The sequence below is a fragment of the Protopterus annectens genome, chromosome 5.part1 (genome assembly GCF_019279795.1).
Source record: "Protopterus annectens isolate FY-2018-M chromosome 5.part1, PAN1.0, whole genome shotgun sequence".
NCBI lineage: Eukaryota > Metazoa > Chordata > Ceratodontiformes > Protopteridae > Protopterus > Protopterus annectens.
In genome coordinates this window covers 647,527,599-647,540,480 of record NC_056736.1, presented here as the reverse complement: position 1 = coordinate 647,540,480, position 12,882 = coordinate 647,527,599, and the positions used below count along the sequence as shown (strand labels likewise).

At 41.1% G+C, this 12,882-nt stretch overlaps 1 protein-coding gene across 1 annotated transcript in view; it reads left to right on the top strand.

Moving 5' to 3' along the window:
- PAN3 (poly(A) specific ribonuclease subunit PAN3) overlaps nt 1–12,882 on the top strand; it is a 2,193,201-nt gene that overhangs the window by 1,995,694 nt on the left and 184,625 nt on the right. The gene's annotated exons all lie outside the window — the stretch shown is intronic.

Below are 12,882 nucleotides of genomic sequence, written 5' to 3'. Positions count from 1 at the left end.
AGACGACTTAAACAGAAATCTCATGGACCCACACGAATGGAAACTAGAACCCAAAATATTCAACGTCTTGAGGAACAAGTAGGGGACTCCAGAGGTAGACCTGTTTGCCTCCCCTCAGAACTACCAATTGAACAAATTCTGCACAAGAACTCCCCATAGTCAAGCTTGGAAAGTGGATGCCCTGTCCTTTACCTAGGAAAGCCTCTTATTTTATGCCTTTCCCCCTCTGCCTCTCCTCTCGAAGGTTCTACTAACAATCAAACAGGACAAGCCAAGGACAATACTGATGGAACCAGACTGGCCATGCCAGCACTGGTACCCCCTCTTGCGCAGTATGATGCTGCTGCAACCATGGCACCTGCCTCATACCCTTCCCTGCTGTCCCAACAGGCGGGTTAGATTCTGCACCCTCAGCTTCAAACCCTGAACCTTGCAGCCTGGCTAATTCCCTGAGCTCTCCTCTAGCATCCCTCAGTAAGCAGGTGCTGGATGTCATTCTGGAGGCAAGGAGGCCTAGTACTAGAAAATCCTATGCTGAAAAGTGAAAAAGATACTGTTCCTGGAGCCAGGCTCAGGGGATGGGCACAACGGTGTCCAGCTTACCTCATATTCTACAGTACTTAACAGAAATGCTCTACAAGGACCTATCTTCTCGTCCATTAAAATTCATGGCTCTGCCATTTCAGCACATTATAATACTGAGCCACCCCTCTTCTCTCACCCCTTGGTAAAACAATTCCTTAGAGGGACACAAATTTAAGACCGCCCCAGATCATCTCCCTCTCCAGCCTCTCCTCTAGCATCCCTCAGTAAGCAGGTGCTGGATGTCATTCTGGAGGCAAGGAGGCCTCGTACTAGAAAATCCTATGCTGAAAAGTGGAAAAGATACTGTTCCTGGATCCAGTCTCAGGGGATGGGCACAACAGTGTCCAGCTTACCTCATATTCTACCGTACTTAACAGAAATGCTCCAGAAGGACCTATCCTTCTCGTCAATTAAAATTCATGCCTCTGCCATTTCAGCATATTATAATACTGAGCCACCCCTCTTCTCTCGCCCCTTGCTAAAACAATTCCTTAGAGGGGCCAAAAATTTAAGACCCCCCCAGAAGAGCTCCCACTCCAGCCTGGGACCTTAACTTTGTATTGGAAAAGCTCACCCCCCCCCTTGAGCCAGCTGCAACAGCAGAGTTGAAATTCCTTTCTTGGAAAACAGCCTTCCTTCTAGCCATCACTTCAACAAGAAGAGTGTCTGAATTACAGGCCCTCATGGCAGTGGAACCCTTCATTATCTTCCATGCAGACAGGGTTTCCTTCAGGACTAATCCTTCCTTTATGCCCAAGGTGGTGTCTAGTGTGGCCCTAAATCAGCACATTCATTTGCCTACTTTTTTCCCTAATTCACAAAACAAAGGTGAATGATTACTGCACTCTCTGGATGTGCGCAGACAACTTAAGTTTTACTTGGACAGGACTAAGCCTCTCAGAAAATCTGAACAGCTGCTAGTTGGCTTTTCTGCAGGGGCAGAGAGGGGAAGGCAGTTTCAAAGCAAACCATCTCCAAATGGATAGCCCATTGCATTCATTTCTGCTACAGGCACCATGGAAAACCTACCCCACAGGGGATAAGATCACATCCCACCAGGGCTGCATCTGCCTCTGCGGCTTTTCTCAAAGGAGTCCCTACCAGGGACATCCTAGAAGCTGCTCCCTGCAACTCTGTGCATACCTTCACCCAACATTACCACATGCCTATCTTTTCTAAATCCAGAGCTGGTTTTGCCACTGCAGTCCTGCAGGGCTTAATAGCTGGCCCTAATGCTCTTTAACATCCTCCTCCCTTCCTTAGCTTTGAGAATCTGCCCAAATGTGATGACTGCAACAGTGAAACACGAAGAACATAGTACAGTTGTGTACACTTACCATAAATGTAGATGTTCGAGTGTATTCACAGTTGCAGTCTTGGTTACCCTCCCTCCAGCCCCCTGACTTCTCTTGGCTCTACCTTCCTTCTTGTTTGGTATATTTATTTTTTCTGGTGTATTTGCTTTTTGATGGGGGTGTACCATACCATACAATTGCTTCCTATTGTGGGGGCACCTGACATTTGGGGCAAGAAAAACTGATGTAATGGCGTCGGCTGCATGTTTTATACTCCTGATGACCTGATGTCATGGAAGAAGAGACAACATCCGACGCAGAAATCCGAAGACTCTGGTATTCAGGCCGGCTGAAGGCTACCTGCAGGCAGATAACCCAAATGTGATGACTGCAACAGTAAATACACTCGAACATCTATGTTTGTGGTAAGTGGACACAACTGTATTTTATTTAATCCGTTTTTGACTATTAGCAGAAGGTATGACAGTGCTGTGAATCCAGAATTTAAAAATGTGTGATAAACTTGAGTAACTAATGAGAAAAGAAACTGCTGTTTTTTTTTAATCTTCAGAGCCTAAGTACTTTGAACTTGATATAACTTCTAGAGGTCTTAGAGCTTATAAAGACCCTGCTACACCATTTAATTTAAAAAATGAAAATGGCAAGTTGTTTTATAAGCGCTGGGTTGCAGCAGCACATAAACGCACAATAGAGTGGATCTCTATCCTTGTAGAAAGAGATAGGGTGAAACAGAGCTACGAACTGAAATCAGCAGTATGTGCAGCAAATCAGTCTGTACTTCTGGCTCTGAATCTGTAGACAAGCTGCTTATAGACATTAACTTGAAATTAAAATCATCTGAGGAAGAAATCTTGCAGAGAAAAAAGAAAAAGAGATACCCGGGACTATGACAATGGTACTGCCTTTAGGGGAAGAACCATTCGGAAAGCAAATAGAGGTCATGTGAGGTTTCAAGGAAGTGAACGAGGTGAGGAATGGTGTTCCTATTCTTCTGTTGGTACTACTTACCTTAACTCACCCCTTCAACAGGGGAAGATGAACAACATGAAGTGGATGAATATCCATTACTGCCAAGGGCACAAAAACCTTCAGAATTTCATCATACCTTTCGGAATGGGCTGAATGGCAGAACTGAAGAACCACCAAACAGAAAAAGGCAGAGAGAGAACCTTTTTCCAAACCAAGGGCATTTTAATCCCCCCCTCCCCCAAAAAATAATTACTACAAGTGAACCAAGTGGTGAGAATGGTGGCTATGTTGTCAATTTGTCCGGGTATGTATGTTCAAGCAGTGAACTTTGTGTTGAACTGTAGTCTGAAGTTTGTTCCCACTGTTGTTCCCAAGCTATATGAAGTGAAAAATATATTTTTGGACTGGTTAGGAAATTACAATTGAAATGCATGTTTAATGCTGTAAATAGTACTAAACAAAATGAATATATTAATGCCAGTGATTCTAGTATGGAAGAGAATTATTTTTCTTGCGCTTCTGATGATTAATACAATGCATACAACTTATTAGATACTAGCTGTGTTAAAACACACAGTTATGTTCCTGGTTTTTTTGATACTGACATTAGTTATTTTCATAAAATAGTAGATTTTTTTCACTGAAACTGAATTAAATATGTTTTTAAATCAAAAGCAGAATATTGTTTACAATTTAACAAGCGAAGAGTGGTCAGCATTATTAAATATGACTAAAAATGAACAGCTGTTTTTTTAAATCTGCTGACAAGGGAAACAAACTAGTTGTGATGCATATATTTCAGTATTTGAAGATGTGCCATGAACATTTGGATGATAATTCAGTTTATTCAAAGGCAGATGCAAGTCACTATTTGGGACCCTTAGTTGAATTCAAATCTTTACTTAATAAAGGTGTCAGGTTAAGTTACTTAACTGCTGATGATGTTCAGAAGAAACTATGAACAGTCATAGTATTGCCACATTCTACTTTTTATCTAAAATTCACAAAAATATACAGGCCCCTCCGGGGCGCCCTGTTGTTTCAGGTAGAAATTATTGTACTTATAATCTGGGACAATTGCTGCATTTCCTGTTGCTAACCAAGGTAGTTTTATTACCTGCTTATGTTAAAGATATTTTTGATTTTTTTTTTTAAGTAAGTTAAGGACAGTACAATGGACTAATAAGATGTATTGGGTGACTCTAGAAGTGAAACGTTTATATACTAGCATGAAACATGGCCTTGAGGCAATTAGATTCTTCATGGGTGAGTCACCCACCACAAAATATATTGTAGATTTAGTACATTTTTGTTTGAAGAATAACTATTTTGATTTTGATAGCCAAGTTTATCAACCGAAATGTGAACAGCTATGGGGGCATCTTTTGCCCCCTCATATGCTAATTTAACCATGGGCTTGTTTAAAGTTGAATATGTTTATAGGAAAATATTTTTTTGTCAATATGTTGAGTGTTATTTTAGATTTATTGATGATTTAATTTTTTATGTGAAGGAGGGGAACAGGAAGTGCAGAATTTTTTGGATGAATTACAAGTAAACATATTTAATTTTACATTTGATGGTATCCAAACAGGGAAGAAGGTGTCCTTTTTGGATGCAGATTTGTTACTTAAGGAAAATGGAATACTAACTACAAAAGTACATAGGAAATTTCAGGGGGATATATTATTTGAAAGCAACAAGTTGTCATCCTGGGCATACGATTGATGCCTTACCTTATGGTGAATGCATACGTCTTTACAGACTATGCAGCTATAAACAAGATTTTGTTAAGGGAGATAGGTTATACTTTTGAGATGTTAAAGCGTGGTTATGGTGAAGATGTAATTGCTAAGGCGTGGTCTAGATTTAATAAAGAGTATATAGGAAACAACAGTAGAAAATGGAAGGTAGTTTCCAAATTAAATAACAATACTTAATCTGGTTGTGAAATGTATTTAGTAACTACATATAGTGAATTTAGCAGTAGGTTTTATGAGATGGTGCAAACACAATGGCAACTGTTATCAAATTTAAAGGTTAGAAGTTCATGGATGCCTAATAAACTTGTTGCTTCATATAGAGTGTATAGGAATATTAAGAGCTTTTTGGTGAAATCTAGGTTCCGCAGACTCAAGGAGGTCTTATATGAGTCATTAAGAACAAAAGGGACAGTAGGATGTGGCAAATGTAAGGCATGAAAATATTTTGCCTTATTTTGGACTCTTAAATGGTCGAAGATTTGAAGTTTGTTGGAATTATAGGTATGACACTGAGGGCATCATTTATGCTCTCAGATGTCCCTGTAATAAATTTTATGTGGGCGAGTCCAAAATGGCGTTTAAAATAAAGCTATTAGAACATGTTTGTGATATATTAAATAAAAAGTAACAGAGTTCAGTAGCACAACATTTTTTGGCAGCACATGGTAGTTCTGTTCATGGTTTCCAAGCCACAATTTTAGAAAAAGTGTTTTTTTTTTTTTTTTTGGGAGGGGGTGTCAGCAAGAATAAACTTCTTTACAAAGAAGCAGTGTGTATATATATATATATATATATATATATATATATATATATATAAGTTTGATAGTTTGTTTCCAAAGGGTATGAATGTTGATTTTAATTGGCATGTATTACTTTAAATGTTTTTTAAGTATTTGATTGTATTACCTGATGACTTAATTGTTTAACTGCCTATTTAGTAGTGTATATAAACCAAGTGTGTGATGTGAAGTAACTGTGTACACCAAGAAGGCAGTGTATGCCGAGACGTCAGAGAGGAATAAATTTTATTCCTTGGGTTCCTGGTCTTTGTTCTTCGTTGTATTTGCTGCTGCTGATTTGCTGTTGTTTTAGCTTCTCTACCAGAGTCCAGGATTGTTTCTGTATGGTAGACAGCCACCCTTCAACACCCCTTGCAATTACAGACTTATTCTTTGGTTACTAAGGCTGATTGCTTCCACAGGAAAGGTAGTGCCCCTACCCAGATACCACATAAGAATTCTTCATAGGGCTTTTGCAGTACAATGGTCCTAGTTCCTCCAGCCTCTTCATGCGAGGATTTGCACATCAACAGAATGCAAGTCTCTCATTACATGGTGGTTGACCTCCACAGCTGTCCTTGAAGGTCGGCTCTTTTCTTCACATCTCCCTGTGGCCATAGTAACCATGGATACTTCCCTCCTGGGGTTGGAGCATTTTGAAAGGGAAGACAGTTCATTGTTAAACAGAGACCATTCTCCACATCAGTGTCCTGGAGATAAGATCATTCCTCCTATTGTTGCAGGATTTCCAGGACTCTTTTGTCAGGTATGTGATCTGCATCCAGATGGACAGCATGTCGCTAGTATGGTACATCAGCATGCAGGGTGGAACCCGTTCATATCCTCTATGCCTAGAGACCATGGGAGTGTGGCAATGGGCAATGTCTTCTCATTGATTTCTTATAGCAATGCATATATCTGGGACTTCCAGTGTGTTAGAATACAAGTTGAGAAGATCCATCCTACTGCCTCACTAGTGGTCACTCCCTCAAATAGTGGTGAATCAAATCTTTAGCCACTGTTGCCAACCATGTTGTGATCGTTTTGCTTTGTACCTAAACCAGAAATGCAGCAGTTACTTTGCCTTAATGCCTCCACAGGGACAACACTATTCCACAGTTGGCCTCTCTGCTGTATGCCTTCTCCCTTGCATCTGATAACAAAACTTTGTTCAGAAAGCAAGAAGGTGCAAGGCCAAAGTAATCTTTATTGCTTCATTCTGACATTTGCAAGTGTGGTTCCCCCCCCTTTCACTGGCCTAATCTGCTGCATCCTCCCTGGACACCCATTCAGATCTTTTGACTCACCTGTCCAGGTAGCCTCACTTGAACCCAGAGACATTGACGCTAACTACTCAGGTGGTTCATATTTTGCTAGTCTCTCAAACGTCTAGTACCAGGGAAGATAGTTGATTCCCTGTATGGCAGCAGCTAAAGGGATCGATCCTTTTTCATTTCTATTTTCTTCCAGCCTGGATTTCTTGTCAGGCATTTTCCAAATGTTTCTCAACAAAGTACAACTAGCAGCTATTTCCAATTTCCATGTTGGACGCAATCAAATGGCTATAGCCTCTCTAAAGAGGCCAAAGGCTTTTCTAAAGGGTACTTTCATATTGAGACTTCCCATAATGGGACCCTTTCCCCTCCATGGGACATAACTGTCATGTTTCATGCATTAACAAAACCCCACTTTGAACCAGCAGCTTCAGCAGGCTTAAAGTACCTTTCTTGGAAAACTGTATTTTTGGCGGTCACTTCAGCTAAAAGGATTTCTGAATTATAAGCACTTTCTTTTAAACTTCTTTAATTGATTTTACATCAGGTTAGGGTTTCTTTGTGAATGAGTCCTATGTTCATTCCTAAAGTGGCATCTGAAATGAACATTAATCAAACCGTAAACCTACCAGTATTTTTTCCATGATTTTGTAACAAAGGAGAATATACTCTGCATCTGCTAGATGTCCACAGGCAGCTTAGATTTTATCTCCATAGAACTAAAGATTTAAGAAAATCTGATCTGCTGTTTGTAGCCTTTTCTAAAGCCAAGCTAGGAGAGAATATTTTGAAAAGTCACTATCAGGGTGTCTGTCTTAACTGTATATCCTTTCTGTATGAAAAATTGGGACTATCTTTAGCTAAGAGAGCAACAGATCCCTCAACAATGGCTGTTGCTGGTTTGAGTGCCTTTATGCATAGTGCTTCTATAGATGACGTCTGCGCTGCTGCTGCAAACTGGGTCACAGTCCACACATTTGTTACTCATTATAAGCTGGCTGTACAATCAAGGTCCCAAACATCTTTCGGTTTCACCACTGTCAGGAATATCCGTCCTTGATACCTCCCAGGGTTGTAGCAGCTAGGTAATCTGTCCCGAAGATTAAATCGGATGAAAGAAGGCAACGTTAGATGTGAAAATTATGTGATCACCATAACAGTAAATCTGTGTTATCTTCTTTTTGTCCAGTTAAACATATCTTCCACCTTCCAAAGTGCTTTGTCCTGGTGCTCCTCTTTGATTAAATGAACCTAATCAGGAATCTTGTCAAATGAACCTAATCAGGAATCTTGTCATTTTACAACCTCAGTTGGTTGTTTTCTTCTAGCATTAAACTGTTACATTATACGAGGTAATAAGATGTTTTGTTAGCTGATGAGCAAGCAAGCTCCATATGTGGAGAAAGATAGGGATTATGGGTAGGGGAGGAGTTGCTGCCCTGGATCCACAGCTTCTAATGGTGCAGATTCGATAACCTAAAAATTGAACCAGACAAAAAAGAAGGCAACACATCTATTGATGGCCTTCCATATCACTGTTGCAATATTCATCACCTGGGAAATCTCCTGCCAAGGCTAGCCTAATATCTGGCCAGTATGCAAAAGCCTTTACATCCTCCCAGAATTGTATGTCAGCTGTATGCTCCCCACTCAGGTGTAGGGCATAAAGGTATGCACACAAACTGACTACTCAGAAGTTCTTTGCCATTGGTCTGAACACCGTTCACTGAACTTGTTTCTACTAAGCCATTTACAGATAATTGCCCCATTGGGATTCCTTCTTTTTCTTCCTTTACTTGTGTACTCTGGGTTTATGTCATCCAGGAGTGAAAAATCAGTGTGAGAGAGGCAGATTCCCTATAAAGATCACCATGAGAAGTGTTTGTTCTACTTAGGAGCTTCACATGGCCATGCTCAGTGTACCATTTGTCAAACTTTTGTTCCTAAAATGCTTCACAGCCATTTGCCCTCTCTTTCCATTTAGCCTGAGAACCAACATCTCAAACTTTTGGCCCCAGGGTACCATGGCGGAATCTGCTTGTCCTGAGTTATAGCCATCTCTTAAGAAGACTAAGAAGTCTTTGTCTGAATCTGCTGCTGTACAGCCTCTGCCAGGCATGTCACTCTAGGTGATTGAAGACCCCAAAGACCATCCAGTCCAGATGCTTGTTTCTTCTACTGAGACCCAATCATTGCTCAACATGGAACTGACTTCTCGCACAACTCTGCCGCTGTCTACTGTGGATATTAGGGAGAACCATGGCTGAGTATTTCCAAAGAGCTTAGAGAGGAATCCCCAGATTCTGGTTAGGGAAAAAGTGCCAGGTACCCTTATCGAGTTTACATATGGCTCATAGCTTACTGCTTACTAGGTTAGTCAAAACTGATGTCCCTCTGAAGAAGCATAAAACCATTCATATTCCTGCCATTGGTAGGGATCCTCAGAAGGAATGGCAGGATTTTACCCAGGGCTTTTTCAGTGCCCTGATTACTTTAAGACATCCTCAGTGGGGGTGTCTGTTCCACCTTCCCCTTGGTCCACTACTCTTGCCAAAAGGGGTCTATATGACGCTATCGAATGGACTAAATAGTGAATGCTATTTAGTTGATCCGATACTGTCGAAATGGCAAAATAGTGAAGTCACGGAACATCGAATTTTTTCCCAGGGAAAAAAATTTGGTGGGCCGTCTTCAGTACTTTGCCATTTCCTCCACTATGGTGCGATCTCGGAGTTGGTATATTTAAGTAGGGGGGTGTGGGGGGCACAGCCCCCCCACTTAAATTTGTGGTTAAGTTTTTATGGAGCAGCAAATTTTTTCCCTGGGAAAAAAATTCACTGTTCCATTTGTTCGATATTTTGTTTCAATATTATCATAGGTTCATAGGTAGGTACTAGGCTATCTGCCCGAAGGCATTTATAAGCCTAGCCGGAATGTGTTGACTTTTGCCGCCCCCTTGTATTAGTTCCCTGTGCCTCTGTCCAGCAGAGCCATTGAAGTGATCCCTGGGATAAACTTTCTGTTTCCCATCCACTCGTCAAGGTTTCTACTGAAGAGGGTTAGCGAGGAGCTCTGCCTAATATAGATTGGAATCTTGTTCCAGAGCATGGGAAGTCTCTGGGATAGGTATCTATCCCTCCAGCACGTCCTATTTATTGTTGTGCTGAGGTTTAGATCCCTGGAGCGTGTGGCTCGAGGGGATATGGTTTTCTTTAGGTGGAGCATGTCCATCAATTCTGGGTTGGACATGGCCTTGTATGTCAGGCAGAGATCACCTTCGAGTAGGCGGTATGCAACCAAGTACAGCTGGAGTTTCTTCAGTCAAGCTGCATAGGGCATCTGCTTGAGGCCAGTGATCCTCTTGGTGAGGTACTTCTGTGGTCTTTCCAGTTGTTGCAGGTGTCTTGTAAGGTACATCCCAAATGGGGCATTGTACTCTATGATGGGTCTCATGAGTGATGCATAGATGGGCCCAATGACCTCTTTCGATCTGGATGCAAACCCTTTTGTGATTAGGTGGGCCACATAGAAGGATTTTCTAACCACTTTGGCAATGCAATTATCAAAGGAGAGTTTACTATCTACTTGGGTCCCCAGATCCATTATTACGTCTTCTGTATTTAGGGGGTGACCACCTATGTGGTAGTTTGTGGGTACTTTGTTTTTTCCATAGGAGATGACTATGCACTTTTTGGCGTTTAGCTTGAGGCCATGGTTTTGACACCAGGTATCTGTCTCAGTGAGACCCTTTTGGAGGATGTCTGTGTCAGCCGGAGAGTCAGCTATAGCCCCTAGTTTGCAGTCGTATGCGAACTTGGTCAGCCATAGTCCTCCTGTACTTGCCTGTACCTCTGAGAAGTATATGCTGAACAGGAGGGGTCCTAGGACTGAGCCCTGGGGAATGCCACATGTAACCGGTTTAGAGTCAGACCTAGCTCCCGCAACTCTTACCATGTGGGTTCTGCCCGTGAGCCAGTTGGCAGCCCATCTCGTGACGTAGGAGTTTATGTTCAGGCTGGTGAGCTTGTCTATAATACCTGAGGGGGAATTGTGTTGAAGGCCTTTGCGAGGTCTAGGTAGGCTGTGTGGACCAACTTTCCCTTGTCTATAGTCTTGGTAACTGTCTCAAAGAAGTCCACCAGGTTTAGGAGGCATGATCTGCCCTTAACAAAGCTGACCTGGGTAGGGTCCATTATTTGGAGGTTTCAATTTCTCTGTTTGTTTATTATTTTATTTATTTTATTTATATTTTACATTTGTTGACCGGGCTAGTCTAGCTGGATATATGTCCATTTTTAGTAGAGGCCCGGGGAGAAAAGCTCCAATATTAATTACAAAATTACAAAACAAGTATTATTGTGACATAAACATATTATTAATTACAATGAAATTTAACATAAAAAATGCGTTGAGGTGAAAAGGGAAAGGTATTAGAGATATGAGGAAGAAAAAGAATAGAGAAGAAGTGAGAAAGAAATAAGATAAAGAAAAGAGGAGAGGGTTAGTCTGGGTTAGTACAGGAGCAAATCCAGTGTTTATTGAGATAAAGTTTTAGATTCTTTTTAAACAGAGGGAGTGATGTGAGAGATGAGATCTCAGATGGAAGCTTATTCCATATTTTTCCAACAGCATTGGAGAACAAGCAATCACCTGCTAAATTGTTAGTTTTAGTAGTGTGGATCCGAGGTTTGCTAGAAGAGCGCAGGTGTCTCAGGTTAGTGTAAGGTGTAATGAGACTGGAAAGTATTGGGGTTTTGCTAGGATGGTATAGGGTCTTGTGCACTATTGTAAGCTGTTGGAGTTTGAGTAGATTGGGGAGTTCGAGCCATCCTAGTTCTTTTAGGTTCAGGCAGTGATGGGTCCTGAAAGTAGATGCTGTAGCAAATCTAGCAATGTTATTATAGGATGTTACTAGTTTATTGAGATTATTTTTAGAGATTGGTGAATATTGGTGAGGCATAGAGTAGGGTAGAGATTAGGTGGGTTCTAGCTATTGTGGCCCTTGCTAGTGGAGTGAGAAAGGGTTTGATTCTATATAGTGATCCTATTTTTTTGTTAACTGATTTTATAGTGTTGTTAATGTGAGAATCAAAGTTGATATTATTCTCTATAATTATTCCTAAAAGCTTAGTGGTAAGATCAGGCAAGATAACTGTACCATTGTTGGAAGTGAGAATGAAGTGTAAAGGAATGGACTTTCGGGTAGGTGAGAAGAGTAGTAGTTTAGTTTTCTTAGGGTTAAGGAGCAGGCACCATTGAGAGAACCATTGTTCTACAGTGTTAAAGGCGTTTTGGGTAATAGACTGGAGTTCAGTTTGAGAGGTGGCTGTACAGATTATTGTGGAGTCATCTGTGTATTGAATGCAGGTGGTGCTAGGGATAGCTGTTTGCAGGTCATTGATAAAGATGGAACATAGAAGGGGGCCTAGGATAGAGCCTTGAGGAGCCCCTACAGAGATAGGAAGGTGATCAGATAGTACGTTTTTCCAGAGAACTGCCTGTTGACGGTTATTTAAGTATGATGTGAACCAAGTAATGGAAGGAGCATCAAGTGAGAGAGAAGTAAGAATGTGCAGAAGAAGTTGGTGGTTAACCATGTCGAAAGCTTTAGACAAGTCACTGAAGACTGCAGATGATAGAATATTTTTATTGCGGTTAAAGTTGATGGAGTTAGTAAAGGAGAGCAATGCAGTGGTGGTGCTATGGGAAGGTCTAAATCCATGCTGACAAGAAGCAAGTAGGCTGTTTTGGAGAAGGTGGTTAAGTAGTTGTTTATGTATGCATTTTTCCAATATTTTAGCAAGAGGGGATAGGAGTGCTATAGGACGATAGTTAGAGAAGTCATTGGAGTTCCCACCTTTGTGGAGTGGAATAATATGAGATATTTTCCAGATAGAGGGATCAGTTCCTTCTGTAATAGATCTGTTTAAGAGTATAGAGATGGGATAGGCTATAGCTTTGGCAGCTATTTGAAGGAACTTTGCAGGAAGTCTGTCGGCAGAAGAGGTGGTAGGTTTTAGTTTATTAAGGAGTGAGAAGATAAAGGAGGTAGGAACAGGTTCAAAATGAAAAGCAGGAGGTGGAGTAGAAGAAGATGTGGGCAGGTTTGAGGTGTCAGGAGATAGGTGACTAGCCAATGTTTGGATAGCATTTGTGAAGAAAGAGTTAAAGGCATTAGCTGTTTGTGAGGGATTGT